This window comes from Triticum urartu, chromosome 4A, assembly GCF_056163025.1.
Source record: "Triticum urartu cultivar PI428250 chromosome 4A, HENAU_Tu73, whole genome shotgun sequence".
Taxonomy (NCBI): domain Eukaryota; kingdom Viridiplantae; phylum Streptophyta; class Magnoliopsida; order Poales; family Poaceae; genus Triticum; species Triticum urartu.
The window spans coordinates 459,310,182-459,315,979 of record NC_141876.1 but is presented as its reverse complement, the minus strand read 5'-3'; positions in this window follow the sequence as shown (position 1 = coordinate 459,315,979).

The following is a 5,798-nucleotide window of genomic DNA, read 5'->3' as shown; positions in this document are numbered from 1 at the left end:
GATGCATAGCAACGAGAGGGAGAGTGTGATCTACATACCCTTGTAGACCGACAGCGGAAGCGTTAGCACAACGCGGTTGATGTAGTCGTACGTCTTCACGGCCCGACCGATCAAGCACCGAAACTACGGCACCTCCGAGTTTTAGCACACGTTCAGCTCGATGACGATCCCCGGACTCCGATCCAGCAAAGTGTCGGGGAAGAGTTCCGTCAGCACGACGGCGTGGTGACGATCTTGATATACTACCGTCGCAGGGCTTCGCCTAAGCACCGCTACAATATTATCGAGGACTATGGTGGAAGGGGGCACCGCACACGGTTAAGAATATGATCACGTGGATCAACTTGTGTCTCTAGAGGTGCCCCCCTGCCCCTGTATATAAAGGAGCAAGGGAGGAGGAGGCCGGCCCTAGGAGGGGGCGCGCCAAGTGTGGAGTCCTACTAGCACTCCCTAGTCCTAGTAGGATTCCACCTCCCATATGGAATAGGAAAAGAGGAAGGGAAAAGGAGAAGGAAGGAAGGGGGCGCCCCCCTTCCCTAGTCCAATTCGGACTAGACCAAGGGGAGGGGTGCGGCCACCCTTGAGGCCCTTTTTCTTCTTTCCCGTATGGCCCAATAAGGCCCAATACGTATTCCCGTAACTCTCCTGTACTCCGAAAAATACCCGAATCACTCGGAACCTTTCCGATGTCCGAATATAGTCGTCCAATATATCGATCTTTACGTCTTGACCATTTCAAGACTCCTCATCATTCCCCGATCTCATCCGGGACTCCGAACTCCTTCGGTACATCAAAACTCATAAACTCATAATATAACTGTCATCGAAACCTTAAGCGTGTGGACCCTACGGGTTCGAGAACAATGTAGACATGACCGAGACACGTCTCTAGTCAATAACCAATAGCGGAACCTGGATGCTCATATTGGCTCCTACATATTCTACGAAGATCTTTATCGGTCAGACCGCATAACAACATACGTTGTTCCCTTTGTCATCGGTATGTTACTTGCCCGAGATTCGATCGACGGTATCTCAATACCTAGTTCAATCTCGTTACCAGCAAGTCTCTTTACTCGTTCTGTAATACATCATCTCGCAACTAACTCATTAGTTGCAATGCTTGCAAGGCTTATGTGATGTGCATTACCGAGAGGGCCCAGAGATACCTCTCCGACAAACGGAGTGACAAATCCTAATCTCGAAATACGCCAACCCAACATGTACCTTTGGAGACACCTGTAGAGCTCCTTTATAATCACCCAGTTACGTTGTGACGTTTGGTAGCACACAAAGTGTTCCTCCGGCAAACGGGAGTTGCATAATCTCATAGTCATAGGAACATGTATAAGTCATGAAGAAAGCAATAGCAACATACTAAACGATCGGGTGCTAAGCTAATGGAATGGGTCATGTCAATACATCATTCTTCTAATGATGTGATCCCGTTAATCAAATAACAACTCTTTTGTTCATGGTTAGGAAACATAACCATCTTCGATTAACGAGCTAGTCAAGTAGAGGCATACTAGTGACACTCTGTTTGTCTATGTATTCACACATGTATTATGTTTCCGGTTAATACAATTCTAGCATGAATAATAGACATTTATCATGATATAAGGAAATAAATAATAACTTTATTATTGCCTCTAGGGCATATTTCCTTCAATCTGTATGTATGATTTCCAACAAATCTGTTGCTCGCTCCATAGTTCCGGAGAACGGTGTTTTAGTCATCTTGCCCATGAGGCACGGTTCGCAAGTATCAAGTGATTCCAAAAGTCCATCAGTATGGAGTTTCTTCATGCGCTTTACACCAATATGACCTAAACGACAGTGCGACAAATAATTTGCACTATCATTATCAACTCTGCATCTTTTGGCTTCAATATTATGAATATGTGTATCACTACTATCGAGATTTAACAAAAATAGAGCACTCTTCAAGGGTGCATGACCATAAAAGATATTACTCATATAAATAGAACAACCATTATTCTCTGATTTAAATGGATAACCGTATCGCATCAAACAAGATCCAGATAATGTTCATGCTCAACGCTGGCACCAAATAACAATTATTCAGGTCTAAAACTAATCCCGAAGGTAGATGTAGAGGTAGTGTGCCGACCGTGATCACATCGACTTTGGAACCATTTCCCACGCGCATCGTCACCTCATCCTTAGCCAATCTTCGCTTAATCCGTAGCCCCTGTTTCGAGTTGCAAATGTTAGCAACAGAACCAGTATCAAATACCCAGGTGCTACTGCAAGCATTAGTAAGGTACACATCAATAACATGTACTCCCTCCGTTCCTAAATATTTATCTTTCTAGACATTTCAAATGACTACTACATACGGATGTATGTAGACATATTTTAGAGTGTAGATTCACTCATTTTGCTCCGTATGTAGCCATTTGTTGAAATGCCTAGAAAGACAAGTATTTAGGAACGGAGGGAGTATATCACATATACCTTCGTTCACCTTGCCATCCTTCTTATCCGCCAAATACTTGGGGCAGTTCCGCTTCCAGTAACCAGTATGCTTGCAGTAGAAGCACTCAGTCTCAGGCTTAGGTCCAGACTTGGGTTTCTTCTCTTGAGCAGCAACTTGTTTGCCGTTCTTCTTGAAGTTCCCCTTCTTCTTCCCTTTGCCCTTTTTCTTGAAACTGGTGGTCTTATTCACCATCAACACTTGATGCTCCTTCTTGATTTCTACCTCCGCAGCCTTTAGCATCGCGAAGAGCTCGGGAATTGTCTTATTCATCCCTTGCATATTATAGTTCATCACGAAGCTTTTGTAGCTTGGTGGCAGTGATTGAAGAACTCTGTCAATGACACTATCAACAGGAAGATTAACTCCCAGTTGAGTCAAGTGATTATGATACCCAGAAATTTTGAGTATATGTTCACTGACAGAACTATTCTCCTCCATCTTGCAGCTATAGAACTTATTGGAGACTTCATATCTCTCAATCCGGGCATTTGCTTGAAATATTAACTTCAATTCCTGGAACATCTCATATGCTCCATGACGTTCAAAACGTCGTTGAAGTCCCGGTTCTAAGCCGTAAAGCATGGCACACTGAACTACCGAGTAGTCATCAGCTTTACTCTGCCAAACGTTCTTAACGTTGTTAGCAGCATCTGCAGCAGGCCTGGCATCCAGCGGTGCTTCCAGGACGTAATTCTTCTGTGCAACAATGAGGATAATCCTCAAGTTACAGACCCAGTCCGTGTAATTGCTACCATCATCTTTCAACTTTGCTTTCTCAAGGAACGCATTAAAATTCAACGGAACAACAACACGAGCCATCTATCTACAATCAACATAGACAAGCAAGAAACTATCAGGTACTAAGTTCATGATAAATTTAAGTTCAATTAATCATATTACTTAAGAACTCCCACTTAGATAGACATCCCTCTAATCCTCTAAGTGATCACGTGATCCAAATCAACTAAACCATGCCCGATCATCACGTGAGATGGAGTAGTTTCAATGGTGAACATCACTATGTTGATCATATCTACTATATGATTCATGCTCGACCTTTCGGTCTCAGTGTTCCGAGGCCATATCTGTTATATGCTAGGCTCGTCAAGTTTAACCTGAGTATTCTGCGTGTGCAACTGTTTTGCACCCGTTGTGTTTGAACGTAGAGCCTATCACACCCGATCATCACGTGGTGTCTCAGCACGAAGAACTTTCGCAACGGTGCATACTCAGGGAGAACACTTATATCTATAATTTAGTGAGAGATCATCTTATAATGCTACCGTCAATCAAATCAAGATAAGATGCATAAAAGATAAACATCACATGCCATCAATATGAGTGATATGATATGGCCATCATCATCTTGTGCTTGTGATCTTCATCTCCGAAGCACCGTCATGATCACCATCGTCACCGGTGCGACACCTTGATCTCCATCGTAGCATGGCTGTCGTCTCGCCAACTTATGCTTCTACGACTATCCCTACCGCTTAGTGATAAAGTAAAGCATTACAGGGCGATTGCATTGCATACAATAAAGCGACAACCATATGGCTCCTGCTAGTTGCCGATAACTTGGTTACAAAACATGATCATCTCATACGATAAAATATAGCATCATGCCTTGACCATATCACATCACAACATGCCCTGCAAAAACAAGTTAGACGTCCTCTACTTTGTTGTTGCAAAGTTTTACGTGGCTGCTACGGGTTGAGCAAGAACCGTTCTTACCTACGCATCAAAATCACAATGATGGTTCGTTAAGTTAGTGTTGTTTTCACCTTCTCAAGGACTAGGCGTAGCCACACTTGGTTCAACTAAAGTTGGAGAAACTAACACCCGCCAGCCACCTGTGTGCAAAGCACGTCGGTAGAACCAGTCTCGCGTAAGCGTACGCGTAATGTCGGTCCGGGCAGCTTCATCCAACAATACCGCCGAACCAAAGTATGACATGCTGGTAAGCAGTATGACTTGTATCGCCCACAACTCACTTGTGTTCTACTCATGCATATGACATCTACGCATCAAACCTGGCTCGGATGCCACTATTGGGGAACGTAGTAATTTCAAAATTTTCCTACGCACACGCAAGATCATGGTGATGCATAGAAACGAGTGGGGAGAGTGTGTCCACGTACCCTCGTAGACCGCAAGCGGAAGCGTTAGCACAACGCGGTTGATGTAGTCATATGTCTTCACGATCCGACCGATCAAGTACCGAACGCACGTCACCTCCGAGTTCTCCACACGTTCAACTCGATGACGTCCCTCGAACTCCGATCCAGCCGAGTGTTGAGGGAGAGTTTCGTCAGCACGACGGTGTGGTGATGATGATGATGTTCTACCGACGCAGGGCTTCGCCTAAGCACCGCTACGATATGATCGAGGTGGATTATGGTGGAGGGGGGCACTGCACACGGCTAAGAGATCAAGAGATCAATTGTTGTGTCTATGGGGTGCCCCCTCCTCCATATACAAAGGGGGGAGGAGGAGAGGGCCGGCCAAGGGGGTGGCGCGCCCTAGGAGGGAGAAACCTACTCCAAGTAGGTTTGCCCCTCCCTTTCCTAATCTAACAAGGAGAGGAAAGGAAGGAGTGGGAGAGGGGAAAGGCAAGGGGGGCGCCGCCTCCCCTTTCTTTGTCCTATTCGGACTCAAGGGGAGGGGGCGCGCCTCTTGCCCTGGCCGGCCCCTCTCTCTCTCCACTAAGGCCCAACAAGGCCCATTAGTTCCCGGGGGGTTCTGTTACCCCAATACTCCGATAAATGTCTGAAACCTTCCGGAACCTTTTCGATGTCCAAACATTGTCGTCCAATATATCGATCTTTACGTCTCGACCATTTCGAGACTCCTTGTCATGTCCGTGATCACATCCGGGACTCCGAACTACCTTCGGTACATCAAAACATATAAACTCATAATATAACTGTCATCTAACTTTAAGCGTGCGGACCCTACAGGTTCGAGAACTATGTAGACATGACCGAGACACGTCTCCGGTCAATAACCAATAGCAGAACCTGGATGCTCATATTGGCTCCTACATATTCTACGAAGATCTTTATCGGTCAAACCGCATAACAACATACGATGTTCCCTTTGTCATCGGTATGTTACTTGCCCGAGATTCGATCGTCGGTATCTCAATACCTAGTTCAATCTCGTTACCGGCAAGTCCCTTTAGTCGTTCCGTAATATATCATCCCGCAACTAACTCATTAGTTGCATTGCTTGCAAGGCTTATAGTGACGTGCATTACCGAGTGGGCCCAGAGATACCTCTCCGACAATCG